This window comes from Oryza glaberrima, chromosome 7 (genome assembly GCF_000147395.1).
Source record: "Oryza glaberrima chromosome 7, OglaRS2, whole genome shotgun sequence".
Classification (NCBI taxonomy): Eukaryota; Viridiplantae; Streptophyta; class Magnoliopsida; order Poales; family Poaceae; genus Oryza; species Oryza glaberrima.
In genome coordinates this window covers 9,867,666-9,874,334 of record NC_068332.1, presented here as the reverse complement: position 1 = coordinate 9,874,334, position 6,669 = coordinate 9,867,666, and the positions used below count along the sequence as shown (strand labels likewise).

Here is a 6,669-nt window from a genome sequence, read left to right as displayed (position 1 = left end):
TATACGTGCATACGTATACCAACCAAAAAAATACATGTATACAAAGTTTATATACACATATACAAAGTTTGTATTTATATGTATACATAGTTTGTGTACGTACGTATTAAAAACGAAAAAAACTAAAAAAAAGATACGGAAAGAAAAAAACATAAAAAAACACGAAAACTGAAGAACATATGGAAGAAAAAAGGAAAAAAAATCATACCTGGACCCCTCCCTCCCGCGCCGTTCCGCCGCCCCCTCTCCGCGCGCACCACGTGGCCTTGCTGCGTGAAGAGGGAGGCGTGCAACTGTTCACCAATTAGGCATTTTGGATGAATACAGCGGCTCGATGTGCTGGCCTGGAAGCGGGCTGAGAGGGAGAGAGAGCTCGGCATGCAGAGGGAGGGATAATGGACTTGTGTTGTGGAATGGGTAGGGCTGGAAGAGAGAAGGGTGGCCCAACTGTAATAGGGGACTTGGATAATTGCTAGGTAACTTTATAATTTGCTAGGGGGTTTGGAATTTGGAATTGTATTCGAAACTTGTAAAAGGACTCTATGATTGGACATTTGATTAGGCTTTCGAATATTATTTGGCTAATTTGGTTGTTCGAGGATTGGATTTAGAATTTCCTTTGCGATCACTAAAACGAATTGATGACAATAACAAAGAGGGGTTTAAGAGCGGCGTATGGCATACAAATCCATTCGATGTGGTTGGGTTTCAAGTTTAGAGATAGAACCGAGGATATTCGGGTCAATGCATGAGAAATAAATCCGTCGAATGATTTTAGGTTTTCAAGGGAAAGGCCGATTCAAATTAACGGAGTGGGTTTCGATTTAATCATAGAATTCCATGAGCTCGAGAGAGATATCACAACGCGATAGAAGGAAAGAGTTTCAGAACTTCGATTAGTTTTGCACCGAAGTGCTAAATAAAACAGACGAGAGGAGAGAGGACAAGGAAGGATGTCGATCAAAAGGCATCCTTTGGGGCTTAGTAAGATTGATTCAATCGATATCTTGGCACAAACACACAAATGCACTCAAATAAGAAATTCTATTATGCAGGCTCGTTTAGGCCTTTAAGGCGGTAATCTAGACTTTATCTGAGAAAGTCTTTTCTTTTAATATAACCTTTTTGGGATATACTTCGCAAATAGGATTTCCAGGAAATACTTTATTAATAATTGTTATTTGAAAAATAACTGCCAAATGACTTAATCCTTTTAAAGGAAAGGATTCTTAGGAAATAATCAATATTACATTTTATTGGTAAAATAATTCCTTAGGGAGTTAACCTTCAAGAAGGGTTTTCTCCAAATAGAAACTATTTGGCAAAACAAGGACAACCCATGGGTTTTAATCCATAGAAAAGGATTTGTGAGAACGCTGTTAGTATTTGCAAATATTTTCTTAATTAACATATTTCATAATCATGGTTCTTTCAACAAATAATATTTTGAAATCTAAAATACAAGCATATTCTCAGACATCCATCCTTTGTTCCAAGCACAGGAGGAAAACAACAAATTCCAGCATAAATGAATTTTGGAAAAGATTATTTTTATTATTCCGAATTTCGTTTTTGTATTTTAGAGTCAAAATTTTCGGGGTGTTACAACGCGACGGCCAGGCGGCGGTGCAGGGCGTTGGACCAATTCTTGCTATATCGTGGAAGCACCCCGAATCGAGATGGCGGTGGGGCTTGCGGTGGCAGCGATGGTCCTGCTCCACCAATTGGCATGGTCGGCATTGCCACACCATGCGTCGCCCCCTGGAGCAAAGCCAACACCGACGGCTGTGAGAAAGAGGACGGTGGCCACGGTCGAGGTGGGCGAGAAATGCTGCGCGGGAACATTTCGCCGGACGTGTGCGAGAGAGCGGCGAGGGAAGGGTTTGGGAATGAAACCGAATGGCTAGAAGTGGGGAACGAATAATCCGAATAAGGGAACTCGATCTATTGGGAGCGCTAGTAGGGAATCGATTGGATACGGTTTTTGACCAAAAATCCCAAAATTACAGCATATGGAATGAAATACAGAAGCTCTTACTGCTAGAGCATTGTTTCCTCCTTTCGCGCTTACATATCTCGGCATCGGCGATGCCGCCGTGGTGGTCGTGCTGCAGTGCTGGAGCAGGGCGAGGAGTGAATGGGGTTACTTGTGGTCAAAGCAAGGTATGGCTCAAGCAAAACCTTATCCTACTGAGTCCTCCGCCACTGAACGCAACATTACGAATTACTTTTCTAAACAACAAAACTGGATATTCTACAGCCCGAACATTTCAATCCTGACAAATAACCACCTAAGCACTGTTTTGAGCGGTTTTGATCCGAGCCGGCACATGTGGCAATCCAATCGAAAAAAAACTAACTAGGCCCACATGTCATCCACCATGCCACTTTCTTTGTTTTCTCCCATTCTTTGGTCCATGGCGGCAGCGAAGGACCTAGCCTATCCGAGCGACACAGGCAAGAGTGGCAACGCCGGCTACCCCATCATTGTGGCATCACACGCAGTGGATCTGGAGGAGTTGGTCTCAGAGAAGCTAGTTGGGGCCGGTGACCCAGCCGGTGACGAGTTGAGAATGAGCATCCAGTCTCCCCGGAGTTGAGGACTCCCCGGTCACGTGCTCTAGATCCATGGCTGCAGCTTGACATCAAAGAGCGGAGGAGAGCCGGTGGTGGAACTCGAGTTTGCTTGTGGAGGCCGCGTCGTTAGTGTTGCCTCGCCTCTGCAGTGTGGGCCTGCCCGAGAAAATTGACATTGTGCCACATTCAAGGCTGGGTTTCATTGTAATGCCACATCGCGAACTTATTTTGTTAAAATGCCATCGCCACCTTCGCGCAACATGCTACTTCGTCGTTTTTCCAATTTCACTCGATTAAGCCAGTAAATGAGTTGTGTTCTGACCAAATTGCCCTTGGCTCATTCTTTAGGTCAGTGAATGAAAAGGGATCGAGATGCAGTCGCTCCTCCCCTATCGTACTCCGTTATAGCTCGTGGCGGCGCCCCAGATTTAGCTGTCACCATCGCCATTCCCGCCGCCGCCTCTGCCTACTCACTGCTGCCACCCTCCCCCTTCCCCTCCTCGCCGCCGACGCCAAGGGCAGCCTCTCGAAGCCGTTGTTCCCATCTTAATTACTTCCCGACGGAATGCTGGTGCTAGGAATAAGGTGGAATTGATTGAGTGTACCAGGTATGAGCTAGTCATGGGGTAAGAATATGTTTTTCTCCTTAGTTTGTGAAGCTTGATTTGTCTTTTTTTTTTGCTTGTTAGAGAATACTCTCACAAGTGTTCCAAATTATTTTTCTTCAGGCTAGAAGAGACTAAGGTTATTTTAGCTGTGGTCGAACCCGAATCCGATCATGCCGTCGATTTCGTTTTCCTCATTGTGCCTGAATGAGTAGTCGAACAAGTTCCAGTCTACGGTGCTTTTGACCCAGCTAGTACCGATGTTATCGATTGGAATAGGCTAGAGATTCTTGCTCAAAATGATGATGAAGGGAGGCTAGATATTGTCAAAATGATTGGGATGAGCAATTCTACCAGCTATAGGGTTTGAGGGCTGAGGATGAGGCTGAGATGGCTAGACATGCTGCTGCTGAAGTTGGAGCTGCTGATGGTGTTGGAACTACTGGTGCTGGTGTTACTGTAGTAGCAGCTGCAGCTCCTACTACTAATGTTGAAGATATTAATGGGGCATCAATACCTGTTCATGATGAAGTACCAGGGGAGATGGTCATGGCTTATGACCCTAATAATCCTTGCATGAAGGTTGGCACTATGTACCCTAACATGAAGGAGTTTAGTCTAGCCATGAGACAATGTGCTATAAACAAGGAGTTTGAGTTGAAGTTGGTGAAAACTGACCCTGAAAATATAGGTGGTTGTAAATTTGATGGTTACCCTTGGCATATGGTTGGACATAAGCAACCTAATTAGAAGATAGTGATGGTATTGAATTTCAGTAATTTCGTTTTGATATTTTCATAATGGTTGGAAATTGATGGATTGTTGCATTTATTTTGAATGTGAAAGTGTTAATAGACTTCCATACATGCACTTCTAGCAGTAGGAGAATAATTACCACACATCAGTTGGGTAGCTGCAAAGGCAATTCCAATCCTTAGGAAGAATATAGGTATGGGCCCTAAAGCCTTGCGGAGCCAACTACAAGAAGATCAGAAGTGCACAATTAACTATGACACAATATTTAGGGGTAGACAAAAGGCTATGGTTGAGCTCTATTGGACCTGGGAAGAAAGTTTGCATATGCTTTATAGGTGGAGGGCTTAGGTACCGAGAACTTCACCAGGGAGTGTGATAGAGATAGATACCATGGAGGTTTGTGGGAAAGTATATTTTCATAGGTTTTTTTGTGCTCTGAGGCTCTGTATAGATGATTTCTTAGAGGAATGTAGGCCATACATTAGTATAAATTCAACTGCTTTGAATGTCAGATGGAATGGTCACTTTGCTACTGCCACTTCTGTAGATGGGCATCATTGGATGTATCCACTAAGCTTTTGGGTTCATAAATGCTGAAACTGAGGATAATTGAGAGTGGTTTATGAGACAACTTCATAAAGCTATAGGAGATGTTAACCCACTAGCTGTTTGTACCTATGCATGTAAGGATTAGAAAAGGTTGTACATACTGTGTTTGAGCATGCTGAGTAGACGGAATGCTTCTGCCATCTAATGAAGAACTTTGTGAAGAGGTTTGGTGGTGATGTGTGCACTTAGCAGCAAACGGCTTATAGGAAAGAGATTTGGAAAAAGCACATGAAAGAAGTTATTGAAGCTTGCAGTGATGTGCTTCCTTGGCTTGAAACCTATCATCCATTGAAGTGGATGAGGAGTGGTTTCAATCCAACAATAAAGTGTGATTACATTACTAACAATCTTGCAGAGAGTTTTAACAACTGGATTAAGGATTACAAGGCATTGCTAATTTGTGACCATGCGGAAATTTACAGAGCGTTGGTTATGGTTCTATGGAATAAGAGGAGAAGAATTGTAGAGAAGGTGAGTAGGAAGATCTTGCCTGCTGTAACACAGTAGCTGAAGGCAAGAACTACAGGTTTGGGTCACCTCTCAGTAGTGAAATCTGATAGCTTTTGTGTAGAAGTTGTTAACAATAATAACAGTAATGGTAAGCATGTGGTGAAAGCTTACAACCAGTACTGGCAGCACACTGGAAAACCCTGTTAGCATGCATTGGCTTTGATAACCTCCCAACAAAATATGGATGTGAACATTGAGGATTTTGTTCAAGAAGGCCTATAGTGGGATTATAAAGCCATTGGGTGACAACCCATACTGGCCATAGGTTGAATTGCCAAGGGTGTTAGGTGCACCTTTACCTAAGAAGACAAATGGAAGATACGGGTAGGACCAAAACTTGCCTTGCATGTGGTAGGAAGTCCAAATCCAAAACTACTTCAATTGACAATGATTCAGGGAAGAGGGTGCTGGTAAGAGGCAAGAGAAGGTGCAAGGGTTGTGGGAAATTTTGCCACATTCAAACAAGCTACAAGTGTTCCCTTAATGGAACCAAAAAAAGGCAAGTCTGCTTGACCTCCATAATACTGTTCTCAATAATACAGTTTCATGACCTTAATGCATTATTTTGTCTTGTATTTTGCAGGAAGAGGAAGCCAAGGAGGAACACTGCCAACTACTTCAGATATTCCTATTCCCAAAAGACTAGCTATGCAGACAATACTTGAATAAAGCCCAAGAAGAATCACAAGAAGGTGATCATCTAAAAAACCTTCACTATACTTTGGATATGGGGCATTTACTAATTTATTGAACAACCATTGCTTAGAGCCGGCTAGCAACATTGATGAAGGGAGGAGCTAACAACATTGTAGCTTCCAGTTCCCAGCCTGTTGAAATTGGAGCATCAACCTCTCATCCTGATCAAATTGAAACTTCAATTTCCTAGCCTGCTAGCATTGCTAAACCAAGCACAGGCTAGCCCGTTCTGTGGCAAGCCAAACAAGGATGCCAACTCACATCTGCAACAGTTCTTGGAGATCTGTAGCACGTACACGATGAAGGGCATCAGTCCTGACGGCGTCAGGATCTGATTGTTTCCATTTTCTCTCATTGGGAAAGCGAAGCAGTGGTTCTATGCCAACCGCGCTACGATCAACACCTGGGACAAATGCTGAACGACATTCCTATCAAAGTTCTTTCCGATGGGCAAAACCAACGCCCTACGCGGCAAAATTTCAAGTTTCCAGCAGACGAGAGACGAGTCTATTCCCGAGGCGTGGGAATGACTGCAGGAGTACGTGGCCGCCTGTCCTCATCATGGAATGGACGACTAGCTAATCCTGCAAAACTTCTATAATGGACTCACTCCCACGTCACATGATCACCTTGACACGGTAGCTGGAGGAGCCTTCATTTCTAAGACGGTCAGAGGAGCCGTCGATCTTTTAGAAAAGATGGTCTCCAACATGGGCTGGAGCGAGGAACGACTCCAGACCCATCAGCGAGGAATGCACACCGTCAAGGAGATGGAGTTGCTCGCTGCAAAACTGGACCTCCTCATGAATCGTTTGGACAACCACGAGAAAAGACCCCAAGGCACCGTCAAGGCCTTGGACTCCCACGTTACGTGCGAAGTCTACGGAGGCACGGGTCATTCTGGGAACGATTGCCC

At 43.9% G+C, this 6,669-nt stretch overlaps 1 non-coding gene across 1 annotated transcript; it reads right to left on the bottom strand.

The window, feature by feature from the left end:
- Window positions 1–6,214: 6,214 nt before the first annotated feature.
- LOC127780986 (small nucleolar RNA R71) lies at window positions 6,215–6,321 on the bottom strand. Its single transcript, XR_008018876.1, has one exon. It is a non-coding gene; the product is annotated as a small nucleolar RNA R71 (small nucleolar RNA).
- Between the last annotated feature and the right edge of the window lie 348 nt (window positions 6,322–6,669).